Raw genomic sequence first — 14110 nt, forward strand, 5'->3', positions numbered from 1 at the left:
TGACACCTTTCTGGAGAGGAGCATCGTCCAAGCTTCTGGTGGCAACAACTTAATGTTCACCTTCTACAGATGATATACATGGCCCTGTCTTTCAGTGTTTAACCCTTTCTCTCTCCTAGACATGGTGATTGACTGAGCTTCTACTGTAACTAACTCTATGTGCTCTCTTTCAGACTCTAACCTTGAAAACTGGCTCAGAGCTTAGCTGTTTTTTTCTTTCTTGATAAAATGACTAAAGGAGCTACATCCATTAACATTTACTTTTCCTTCCCATAGAAAGGACTCCTGGATCAGAGCTTCTGTGTTCTTTTTATGTCTCTGCTCTGTTCTCTCAAACCTCCAGCCAGTGACTGTCCACTGTCTCTACATGCTCATCCAGGAGGAGTGAATGCTCTGACTGGATACAATCTGCTGGGTTTCCTTAGATATAAAAACTTTTTATCCAATTTGAATAAATAACTGAATCTGACTGCACTGTTCAATGGTTAGGATTAATTGGAATGTATGTACCTGACTTTTGTGAAGTGCCTTGAGACGACGTGTTGTGAATTGGTGCTATATAAATAAACTGAATTAAAATTGAATTGAATTGAATTTCCTGTGGAGCCAGCTCCCAGTTTTAGTCCGTGAGGATGACACCCTGTCTACTTTTAAGGCTAGGCTGAAATCTTTCCTTTTTGATAAAGCTTATAGTTACAGTGGCTTAGGTTATCCTGAGCTATCTCTGTAGTTATGTTGCTATAGGCATAGACTTCTGAAGAACATAATGACCACTTTCACTCTCACTGCTGCATTCTCATTCTACTCTCCAGTTACCTGTTATTTCAGCTTTTAACTCTATGTTCTCTCTCTGTTTTTTCTCTTTCCAGAAGCTATATCTGACCTGCCTCTGTGTTTAGCTGTGGCACCTTTCTGGAGGGGAACATTGAGCTGCTGCTGCCAACAACTTAATGCTCACCTCAAACAAATGATACACTCTACCCAGTGTTTCAGTGTTTAACCCTGTCTCTACAAAACATAGGTAGTGGCTGAGCTTCTATTGTGACTAACTGTATGTGCCCTCTTTCATACATCTAGACTTTGGCTGGATCAGAGTTCATCTGCTTAGCTGTCTTTGTCTTCTAGATGAAGCCACCAAGGGAGCTATAACCACTAATGTTTCACTTTTCTTTTCTACAGAAAGTACTATTGGATTATTGCTTTGTGTTCTTTGTGTGTCTCTGCTCTGTTCTCTCAAACCCCCAGTTGGTCAGGGCAGATCGCTGCTCACACTGAGCATGGTTCTGCTGGAGGTTTCCTCCTGTTAAAAGGGAGTTTGTCCTCTCCACTGCTGCTTCATGCAGGCTCAAGTATGAGGGATTCCTACTAAGTCAACGCCAGTGACTGTCCACTGTCTCTACAGGCTCATCCAGGAGGAGTGAACGCTGCAAGTCACTGACTGGATGCAATCTGCTGGGTTTCCTTTAGATAGACAAATGTTTAACCAATATGAATAATAAACTGAATCCCACTGCACTGTTTGATAGCTAAGATTAATTGGAATATATGTACCCGACTTGAAATCTGTATGATTCACTTGAAGTAACTTTGTAAAGTGCCTTGAAACAACATGTGTTGTGAATTGGTGGTATATAAATAAAACTGAACAGGATTGAATTGAATTTTGAAGCTGTATGTATGTGTTATTAAATTGGCAATGCATTTCTGGTCACAAATTTCATAAAGTTTTTTAAGTGCCCTGAGGCGCCTCTTTTGGTAAATTTGGACTGTATAAACATATTCTACCTAACTGAATATAGTGAGAGATGTTTTCATAGTCAATCACTTAGCTGGTGGGATCATGCAGATGTTGAGCAAATGCAGTCCTACTGAATGCCAAAAAGTAGTTGTGGTCTGTTTGAACCAACTTACTACACAATCCTGGTCACTTTTACAACATGTCAGAGAGGATGTTATGATAAACTGTATCAAACAAAGCACTGAGATCCAGCGGCTCCTTAGATAAAAGTTTTTAAAGCTACGTTGTTAAGACATATTACATTTAAAACTTTTACATGTAAAACATTCATTCCCAAGAATAAATCATTTTTGTTTTGTAACAATAATAACAAAACTAAATGTGTGGGAGTTAATGTTTTAAAACAGGTAAAAATGTACAAGTCTTTTGAAAAGGATTAAAATAAGCAGGTGTTCATTCCAGAGAGAGAGAAAATAAAGAAACAGTCTAAGTAAAATAGTCTGTTAAATTATTGGGTTCTGTAACTTTAAGGCTGAAAACTGTGGAGGACCGATCCTGACATAATTAAAAATAAAAGCAGAAATATATATATTTTCCTTTTCCTTAGACATGGTTTTGTTCTTTTTACATTTCCTCGTCTCGTCTTTTTCCTTTACCGTATGCAATTCTCCTTCATTATGCAAATGAAGAGGGCTGCCTTCTTGCTCCAGCTCCTCTACTATTGGTCAATAAACAGGAAGGAGGAGGACCAATGTGCAGGCCGAGGGTGTGTCCCAATTCAGGGGCTGGATCCTTCCAAGTCCGTACCTGTGGGCCGATTACGTCACAGCATGGCGCGGAAGGTCTGTCAAATACAGCCGACAAATGTGTCCTTCTTTTGCCTGATTTGAAGGATGGGTGGTTAGTATCCTTCATGGGCCATCATTTCCCATGATTCATTGCGGGTCGAAGCGGTTTGGTCAAACAGGGGCAGCCATGGCGGACCACAGTGGCAAAAGCTGTGAGTAAACTGAAAAATTACACTTTCTGTGACACAAATTAACTTTTACAATGTTTTTAGTGCGGGAATATAACTGTAGACGTGAAAAATCTGCTTGATTTATCAAGACATCGCTTAATTTCAAACGTGCTCCGACGTGTTTGGAGTTTTCCACTCCCGCTGTAGTAACTGCCAGCTTGCCTCGCCAGCCTCCCCGGCGGTGAGGCAAGCTAGCCCGGGAAAGATCTGACCGGACTCCCGGCACTGAGCTCCCACTGGCAGTCATCACAGTGAACGTTAAACACAAGTGATTTCTAACAGTTTATGTTAGTATTATTTTAATGTATTGTGTCATTTGTTCATGTAAGTCGATTTGACATTACAGGTGATATTAAAGTTAACCTGAATGAATGGACAATTTTATGTAATCTTACGGTATCGCTAGAGAGTGTGATTGAGAATAAATAAGCTTTTAAATATTCATTTTTGATGAAGAAATGTGCTATATGTGTTTTTAAGTGTATTTATAATTCAGCTAGCATTATAATTCGTGATTCCAGGTACAGCTGAAGAGAAATACACTTTCTTGAAGTGCTTACGTTGAAGCAGTACTTCGCCAACACTGTTTACAGTGGGGGTGGGAGGCTGCTGACCTCAACTGGGGACATTATCGGGCGGTGGAAGGAGTACTTCGAGAATCTCCTCAATCCTGCCTTCACGCCTTCCCTGGGGACTCGGGGTTGGACTCTTTCATCACCCAGGCTGAAGTCACCAAGGTGGTTAAAAAGCTCCGCCATGGCAGGGCTTCGGGGGGGGGGGATGAGGTCCGCCCTGAGTACCTCAAGTCTCTGGATGTTGTAGGGCTGTCACGGTTGACACGCCTCTTCAACATTGTGTGGCAGTCGGGGACAGTGCCTCTGGACTGGCAGACTGGGGTGGTGGTCCCCCTTCATAAGAAGGGTGACCCTTCATAAGAAGGGTGACTGGAGGGTGTGTTCCAACTACAGGTGGATCACACTCCTCAGCCTCCCTGGTAAGGCCTACGTCAGGGTATTGGAGAGGAGAGTCCGGCCGATAGTCAAACCCCGGCTTCAGGAGGAGCAGTGTGGTTTTCGTCCCAGCCGTGGAACGCTGGACCAGCTCTTTACCCTCTACAGGGTACTCAAGGGTTCATGGGAGTTTGCCCAACCTGTCTACATGTGTTTTGTGGACCTGGAGAATGCATTCGACTGTGTCCCTCGTGATGCCCTGTGGGGGGTGCTCCAGGAGTATGGAGTCGGGGGCCCTTTATTAGGGGCCATCCCATCACTGTACAAGCGGAGCAGGAGCTTGGTTCACATTGCCGGCACTAAGTAGGACCTGTTCCCGGTGCATGTTGGACTCTGGCAGGGCTGCCCTTTGTCACCGGTCCTGTTAATAACTTTTATGGACAGGATTTCTAGGCGCAGCCAAGGGTCGGAGGGGGTCTGGTTTGGGGACCAGAGGATTTTGTCTCTTCTTTTTGCCGATTACGTGGTCCTGCTGGCCCCTCTACCCAAGACCTACAGCATGCACTGGGGCGGTTCGCAGCCGAGTGTGAAGCGGCTGGGATGAGGATCAGCTCCCCCAAGTCCGAGGCCATGGTTCTCGACTGGAAAAGGGTGGCTTGTCCTCTTCAGGTTGGAGGGGAGTTCCTGCCTCAAGTGGAGGAGTTTAAGTATCTCGGGGTCTTGTTCACAAGTGAGGGAAGAATCGAGCGGGAGATCGACAGATGGATCGGTGCAGCTGCCGCAGTAATGGGGGTGCTGTGCCAGTCCATTGTGGTGAAGAGAGAGCTGAGCCGAAAAGCGAAGCTCTCGATTTACCGGTCGGTCTACGTTCCTACCCTCACCTATAGCCAGGAACTTTGGGTCATGACCGAAAGAACAAGATACAAGCGGCTGAAATGAGCTTCCTCCGTAGGGTGGCCTGGCACTCCCTTAGAGATAGGGTGAGGAGCTCGGCCATCCGGGAGGGGCTCGGAGTCGAGCCGCTGCTCCTCCACATCGAGAGGAGCCAGTTGAGGTGGCTCGGGCATCTATACCGGATGCCTCCTGGACGCCTTCCTCGGGAGGTGTTCCAGGCACATCCAACCGGGAGGAGGTCCAGGGGACGGCCCAGGACACGCTGGGGGGACTATGTCTCTTGGTTGGCCTGGGAACGCCTTGGGCTGAAGGAGGTGTCTGGGGAGAGGGACGTCTGGGCATCTCTGCTGAGTCTGCTGCCCCCGCCACCCGGTCCCGGATAAGCGGAAGACAACGAAGATGAAGACGAAGGCCTCAGACCAAACATATCGGTATAATTAACATAAAAGCTGAGATGTTGATTTTCATTTAAATGGGTGACAAGAGAAACAATAACCTTATAGTGCTTTTAAAAGTGGTCGCATTTACACACAACATACTGAAAAAAATGAACAAAAATAAGAAACAAATGGTCCACCTATAACTGTCACTAATCAGCATACGATCATAAATTTGATTATCTACCAGAACTGCCTACAACATGTGATGTTCCTTAGCTGTATCAGTACAGCATTCTAAGTATGAACTGCCCAGTAAGAAAAAGGCTGACTTCCCAAACATGCTTTTCTTGTGTAGGATCTTGCTGTGTTTTTACACTGGCAAATATTCATGAATTTTATTTTATTTTCACATAGTAAATAATTATATTAATTAAACCTCCACATTGAAGATATGAGTTTGACTTTTTATTGAGTTTTTTTAAAGCTTGATTATATAGTCTCTCTAATGATTGTAAAGCATAACTTCTTGTTTGTAACAAACTGTTCATAGAATCATGGCATTAAGGTTCCTCTGTGAAGCCTGAATAGTTAGCATTATTCTTATGTGTCCAAATTCATGAAATAAATTTAATTGTTAAAAAAGTTAATTGTTTTTTTTTTTCATTTTGTGGCACTAGTGGCCTTTCTTTTGTAAGTTGACTGGCTGGAAATGGGGTGAAGAGAGAAGGGAGACATGCAGCAAAGGTCAACGGGCCGGTATTCAAACCTGTGACGGCTGCATCGAGGACTGTAGCTTCTAAACATGATTCATGTGCTTTACTCCTGGGCCACCATCTTGCCCTGTTAAGGACATTTTTAACATCTGTTTCAAAAGTAAGCTATCAATTAGTATACCAAGCTGCTAATAGTTTTTCTAAAATTTGGTGCACAGTTATTTAAAACGCTAATACTGTACACTAATATCTGATAGCACCAGCTATTAATTAATTTAATAAGGCCTCAACCAGCTAAATATCAATGCTGCAACTGAAACAAGCCTTCACAGACCCTCCTTTTGAAATTAACCCCACCTGTCTGCATAATACTGAGCTAGTGTTCTCATGATGAGGTCAATAGTATGTTTACTTAAGGTAAGGTAAGTTTATTTATATAGCGCTTTTCAGCAACGAGACACTCAAAGCGCTGTACATACAATTACAATACAATCACAAAGCATATAAACACAGATACAGACACAGAAAAACAAATCAAATGATAAAATCAAACAACAAAGGTAATTTAAAACAGTAAAATGAAATAAAATAAAGAGAATAGAATAGAATGATGGACAAGAAAATGAAAGGAACATTGGACTGAATATGCAACTAATCATGCCTAAATGGCATAGTCAAAGGCCACTCTAAAGCAATTTTACAGTTTTCTGGCAGTTTATTCCAGATTACTGGAGTATAAGAACTAAAAGCTGCTTATCCATGTTTGGTTCTGGTTCTGGGTGTGCAGAGTAGATTTGAACCAGAAGACCTGAGAGGTCTGCGTGGTTGATCCACTGACAACAAGTCTGTAATGTATTTTGGTGCTAAGCCATTCAGTGATTTATAGACTAACAGAAGTATTTAAAGTCTATTCTCTGAGCTACAGGGAGCCAGTGTAGGGACTGGGCCGACGTGCTCCACTTTCTTAGTTCCAGTGAGGACGCAGGCAGCAGCATTCTGGATCAACTGCAGCTGTCTGATCCATTTTTTAGGCAGACCTGTGAAGACACCGTTGCAGTAATCAATTCTACTAAAGATGAACGCATGAATTAGTTTTTCAAGGTCCTGCTGAGACATTAGTCCTTTAATCGTGGAGATGCTCTTTAGGTGATAGAAGGCCGACCTTGTTACTGTCTTTATGTGCCTCTAAAGGTTCAGATCTGAGTCCATCACTACACCCAGGTTTCGAGCCTGACTGGTGGTTTCTAGCTGTATTAACTGAAGCTGTGTGCTAACTTTTAAACACTCTTCTTTTGGTCCAAAGATTTTTACTTCAGTTTTGTTTTGATTCAGCTGAAGAAAATTTAGGCCCATCCATGCATTGATTTCTTCTAAGCATTTACCCAGCGCTTGAATGGGTTCATGGTCACCTGGTGACATCATAACGTATAGCTGTGTGTCGTCTGCATAGTTATGATAACTTACTTTGTTGTTTATTAAAATCTGAGTTAGGGGGAGCATGCAGATATTGAATAGGAGGGGCCCTAAGATGGACCCTTGGGGAACGCCACATGTGATTTTTGTGCTCTCTGATGTAAAGTTACCTACTGACACAAAAAAGTCCCTGTCCTTCAAGTAGGATTTAAACCAGTTGAGTGCTGTACCAGAAAGGCTGACCCAGTTTTCCAGGTGCTCTAATAAAATGGAGTGATCAACAGTGTCGAATGCTGCACTAAGGTCCAATAATACCAGCACTGTGGTTCTTCCACAGTCTGCATTTATACGGATGTCATTGAATAGCTTGACAAGAGCAGTCTCTGTACTGTGGTGAGCAGGAAGCCTGACTGGAAGACATCGAAGTGGTTGGTCATTGTTAGGAAGTAGTTTAACTGTTGAAACACAGCTTTTTCAATTATCTTACTGATGAAGGGGAGGTTTGATATAGGCCTGTAGTTCTGTAGTAGCAGCTTGTCCAAGTTGCTCTTTTTCAATAGAGGTTTGATAATTGCTGTTTTCAGGGCCTGGGGGAAAACACCTGACAAAAGGGACGTGTTTATTATTTGTGTTAAATCAGATGTTATTACAAGCTAAGCTTTCTTAAGGAAAGCTGTGGGTAAAAGATCGAGACAGCAGGAAGAAGAGTTTAGTTGCTGTAAGATTTCTTCAACATTTTTGCAGTTTATTTGGTGAAATTGGGAAATTTTGTCAAAATCAGTTCCAGTTGGAGACAACTTTGGTACTGGGGTTGATGTGGATGTGCTGACTGCCTCTCTGATCTTTTGGGTTTTTTCAGTAAAGAATTCAGCAGATTCATTGCAGGCCCTGGTAGAGTGGAGTTCAGATGCTACAGTTACAGGAGGGTTTGTTAACCTGTCGACCTTGGCAAATAATGCACAAGCATTGTTAATGTTTTTGCTGATGTTAATGTTAAGCTGTTGATTTATAAATTAGTTAAATGTTCAGTGTTAGATCTTTACTATTATTCTCATCTCCTCCTTAGAAACGGGAATGTAATTAAGAGTAATGTTAATTAACTTAAGTAGAAGTGAAGGACCTGGAAGCCGCTGTTGTTTCAATTGGTGTGAAGTGGTGTGCCTCAGCAGTGATTAATCATGTGAGTCTTAGGGTCCCTCTGTAAACAGGGAGAAGGACACCTTGGGTTTGCGCTGATACAGGTGCAATGGAGGAAAAAGCTGCTATGAGCAGGTGGGGCAAAAATAGCTTTGGGCCTGTTCCGCCCCATGGGGTTCCTTTTTTAAAGTGAGAGCCTGATTGGGTTCCAGTTTCCTCACAGAAATGTCAAGCAGAGGGCATTTGAAGAATTAATTTAAACACCAGTACGGGGTGTATCCTCAGGGATCTAGGTGATGTAATTACATGTTTTTCCCATTATTCATATGCAGACATCAGGTATCCCTCTCAGTAAGCTTTGGGACTTTAGATAAACTCTTAAATGTTACACTTGCTCTGAGCTATAGTAACAAAATAAAATCACCCTTGGTTGAAAACAGAAACACATAATTGTATTGTGTTTTTGTTATTTTTGTGTATGCTAAAGCATATCTCCAGCCAAGTGTGACCAGAACTGTTTTTTTGCTTAGCTGATCTGCAAAGGAATTTGCTATCCTGACCAAAGTACAAAGAATACTAGTTCAATACTACTTCAATTCAATTCAATTCAAAAATACTATTAATCTCAAAGAGTAGTGAATTGTTGTTGTAGTTCATATTATGAAGGTTTCTTGAAAGAGCCGTTGTAGATGCTGATGGCTGTGGGCAGGAAGGATCTCCTGTAGCACTCCGTCTTACAGCAGATCTGAAGAAGCCTCTGACTAAAGACACTGTTGTTGTAGGACAGTTTAATGAAGAGGATGCTCAGGGTTCTCCATAATGTTCTTCATTTTATGAAGAATCCTTCTTTGTGCAATGATCTCCAGAGGTTCCAGAGGAGTCCCCAGAACAGAGCCAGCTTTCTTTATTAGCTTGTTGAGCTTTTTAAGTCTCTGGCTCTGATGCTGATGGCAGAAGAGATCACACTCTCCACAACAGACTTATAAAAGATATGCAGCATCTTGCTGCAAACAGTGAAGGTCCTAAGCTTGCTCAAGAAGCACAGTCTGCTCTGTCCCTTCTTGTAGATGGCTTCACAGCTGCATGTCCACTCTAGTCTGTTGTCCAGGTTAACACCTTGATATTTATACTCCTCCACCACCTCCACTTCTTCTCCCATGATGAAAATAGTGTTTGACCTATTCTTGTTTCTTTTAAAAATCAAATGAGGTGATTGTTTCCACACCATGCCACAAAGCGGTCCACCAGCTCCCTATGCTCAGCTTCTTGTCAATCTCTGATCAACTAGACTGCAGAATCTTGCGAGTATTTCTGCAGATGACAGGAGTCTGTCTTGTACTGGAAGTCTGAGGTGTACACAGTGAAAAGGAATGGTGAGAGTACAGTTCCCTGTGGTGCTCCTATACTGCTGACTACCTGGTTAGACACACAACCCTTCAGTCTCACAAACATTGGTCTGTCAGTTAGTCTTTGATCCAGGAGATTGTTGAGGCCTCCACCTGAGTCTTCAGGAGTTTCTGACAAAGCAAATCTGGATGAATTGTGTTAAATGTTCTGGAGAAATCAAAGAACATGATCCTCACAGCGCTGCTGGCTTTATCCAGGTGACAGTGGGTTTGTTGAAGCAGGGGTATGATGGCATCTTCAACTCCAACTCCACAGCAATAAGCAAACTAAAGGGGGTCCTGATAGTTTATTGTTTGCTTACTCAGGTGGGCCTACAGGAGTCTCTCTAGGACCTTCATGATGCAGGATATTAGGTCAACAGGTCTATAGTCATTGAGGACTGATGGGTGTTTTCCACAACACCGGAACCTTCTTCTTTACCAGGCTAAAACTCTGCACATATATGGAATGAATTCACACAATTTCTTAAAGTACAAGAATTTATGAACAAAAATAAGTCAACTCAAAGTAAAACATATTTCAATCAACAAACTCTTTACTATGCTAAAACAATCCAACTAAACTACCAAGCAGAATTAAAGAATAGGGAAGACTAATAGGCTATGTACAATATAAACAAGTTGATCAAAGATGATGGAAAATTGAAAGAGTTAGAAAAATAGAAGGAAAATAGACAGACAGACAGACAGACAGACAGACAGACAGACAGACAGACAGACAGACAGACAGACAGACAGACAGACAGACAGAGAGAGAGAGAGAGATAGATAGATAGATAGATAGATAGATAGATAGATAGATAGATAGATAGATAGATAGATAGATAGATAGATAGATAGATAGATAGATAGATAGATAGATAGATAGATAGATAGATAGATAGATAGATAGATAGATAGATAGATAGATAGATAGATAGATAGATAGATAGATAGATAGATAGATAGATAGATAGATAGATAGATAGATAGATAGTGTTGTGGAATTTTCTTATCAAAGTGGGTAGAAGTTGACTCATAACAAGAGAAAATCCGGACTTTGTCTTATAAGTTTTATTCAAAGGCATTCAGCGTTTGAAGACCCTGACACTGAGGTTAGTCAGTGAAACAGAGCCCCGAACAGAAATCACAAACAGTATTTATACCAAAAATGAGGGTGCTATCTCAACTTCAAAGAGTTTTAGAAATATGGCCCCTAGACCCTCCCCGGGTCAGAGTTAACAAAGTTATTTATGAGGGCACCCATCTACCTTCCCTTGAAATATACACTTCAGGAAGTGTTAACCATAAAACTCTCCAGCATTTGACTTTAGAGTCCATCTGCTCTAAATAACAGAACACTAATAAAACACAGAGGTCAGAGGAGAGAGGTGAAGGGAATATCAGAGCACTTTAAAAGAATTTTCCATTACACTCCTTTCTTCTGATTACAAGATAATCACATAACTAAACGAAAATTCTACAAAACCATCACCCAAGGAAAAATGACCTCCACCAACCGGTTATCTGGAAAGAAAGTAGCTAGAGCATAAGTAGTATCAATAGGAACTGGTACCAAAAATGGTTGATCATTAATAGCACGTGAAATCAAACAACAAACATAACAACTATCATTTCTTATCTTCCTCACGGTTTGATGCATCAGTTGCCACCAGACATTATCAGCATGTTCATAGTAGTCAGAAAAGTGATGAATCTCTCTTCGAATCCGCTGATGAGTATTATTAGCACAATTCCTCAAATTAGCCCTACATTGTCTTTGCTGTACCTTTTCCCAAATGAACACAAGAGTTGTAAAAAATACTTGCAATACCAATCATTAGCATCAGAACAGACCATCTTCCATTTAACTGCATTGTGACCTTGAAGTGGAATGTCCTTTCTTCTGGTACAGAAAGCAAACAGTTTTTTTTTTTAAAGAAAACAAATTATAAACACAACTTAAAAAACAAAAAATTCTGCTGACTCTCCTGAGTGGCTTCAAGCTGCCCTGTTACCAGTCTGGTACAGGTGGGCGGTTGTAGGAAGCTCCTCTAGAAATATATTTAGAAACAGGAACTCTAACCTGCTGGAAGTTAGGCTTCCATAGTCCAACTAAACAACGGTGGAAATGAACACATTCAAATTTGTAATAATACCATAATGATAAATATCAAGCAATAAACATAAAAGTTAGATAAAAGCATCCGAGATTTCCTCCTCAGAGTCAGTCTCGCTGTCAAAGTGGGAGGAAAGAATCTCACACTGTGGTGTGTGTGCAGGGAGGCAAATGACCTTATGATTTCTAACTTTCAGGCAATGCGATGGCCTTAAGTAGATTCTGAAATAACGTTGCACTGCCCAAGGGATTATTGTGCCCTTGTAAGAACAGTGTTCTTCAACCACCTCTTCAATCACTCGCCAGTGATCAGCTTACAGTTCTTTATCTTGTGGTGGTCCACTGTCCTCACACCTTTCAGGCCGTGGATGATCCAGTTGGAAGATGACTTGCGTCCTGGAAGCCAGATGAAGCTGGAGGAGCTGGAGCTTTCCTGCAGCTTTCCTGCAGCTTTCCTGGGTGTCTAGTAGGATCTGATATGGACTTCCTGTGTTTTCTCCTAGATTCTCTGACCAGAATCCAGTCCCCAGGAATAAAGGACTGGAGGGTGGAAGTGGCTGTTTCTGGTAATGCAGCCTTCACCATCTGTGAAACTTGAGAAAACACAGTGGACAGGTTTTGACAGTAAAACAACATCCTATCTTCACACTAAGATGTGGAAGAAAATGTTCTTGGCAATATCCCCATGTCCAAATTAGGAGACCTGCCACACAGCACTTCAAAAGGACTGAGATTTGCCTGTGTCATTTTTCTCAATCTCACATAAGTGAGAACAATAGGTAGAGCCTTCACAACGCTTGGCTAATTTTCAATTCAAAGTCCCATTCTCAAACCTAAGTGCTTAACTACATGAACTTCATCAAAACATCCAACAAAATCCAAAGAATTGATCTTCTGACTTCACCTGATATACTAGCAGTGACCAGCAGCTAAATATTCTGAATATCAAAAATGTGACATGATGTTTGAGGAAGGTCTGATTACAAGTCAACATTTCATAGTTTCAGAATACCCAAAAATAATTTCAAAAATGGTCTAATCTGTGGAGATATAAAATTTCACAAAAGAATCAACACCATAATTTCAGAGAGGTTTTCAGAATGTGGTCTTAGGGAGCTATGCACCATTTATATAAACAAAGTACAACGTTTCTCTCGCATTGTCACTAAGTCCTCACTGGAGGTCTGAGCTACCCTTTTTCCCATGAGTGCTAAAACTTTTGGAACCCCATGTTACTTTATTCTGACATTCCCCTCTTCTGGCGCAGGGTCCAACCCATGCGACAATCCAGCAAAACGTTTGTACAAAAATGTTTTAATAACCAAGATCACATAACCTAGAACCAAAGAAATGAATTCTGACATAACCATGTGTCACTATGAATTTAACGAAAGCAACATAAAGAAAATCCAGATGTTTTTAACTGCAATTCAGTTCCATCAACAACCAAACACAAACTTTAGTTATTCACGTCATCAATGTCTCACTTAGAAATTAGTCACATATCATCCTAATTTGTCTTGTACAAAGATGAGTATTAGATTAATGGACATCTAATGTAATTTGGATGAATAAACCCTACAAATTGAATCTAATAAATAATTCCCACCAAGTATAAAGGCATGACTCTGATTCTTTATCAAAAATATATTCCTTACTTTTGCATATCTTGAACTGTCAGCTAGTTTTAATGGTACCAGGGAAACTTTCAATCTAATAAATCACCAATGATTATGCATGCAAAACTAATTCTTCAAACTAGTTTAAACTATTTCATTAACCTTTTAATAATAAAACACATAAATCTAAAAGTCATCCTACATCCTTAATCATTATACAAAAAAAAAACAAAAAACATGTTTTTAAGGCAACAATCACTACAAGCATTTTGATTCTATTGTCTCTTAAACAGTGTTAAAACTCAGGAAGGGAGGTGCTGAGCGTTACCATGACAACAAAGGCATGAACCAACCTAGTAGGTGGGCGGAGTCAGGCAGAACTAACCTCTGATTGACAGCCTATGGGCGGAACCACAGTTTCTTCATCCCATCCCACATTAGTTTAACTTAAACTGCAAAGCTATTAACATGCACCTACCTCAGAAACAAGCTGCTTCTTAACTCTCCTGAAAACTCAAAGTTTAATCAATCTGGGATTTAGAAACATTATTCTAAACATGGATTATTGTTTCATGCAACATATAATCAAACATTCAGTCCAACAAAACAAAGACAACACATCAAAGACAGACAAATAGCCAAATTTGAAGCTTCAAGAATTCAAATACATTTTTAACAATCTCTTTTCAGAATATGTTTTCTCAACCATATCTTTTAATGCTATAATTGATCAATTTTGTCAGG

This window comes from Girardinichthys multiradiatus, chromosome 7 (assembly GCF_021462225.1).
Source record: "Girardinichthys multiradiatus isolate DD_20200921_A chromosome 7, DD_fGirMul_XY1, whole genome shotgun sequence".
NCBI classification, from domain to species: domain Eukaryota; kingdom Metazoa; phylum Chordata; class Actinopteri; order Cyprinodontiformes; family Goodeidae; genus Girardinichthys; species Girardinichthys multiradiatus.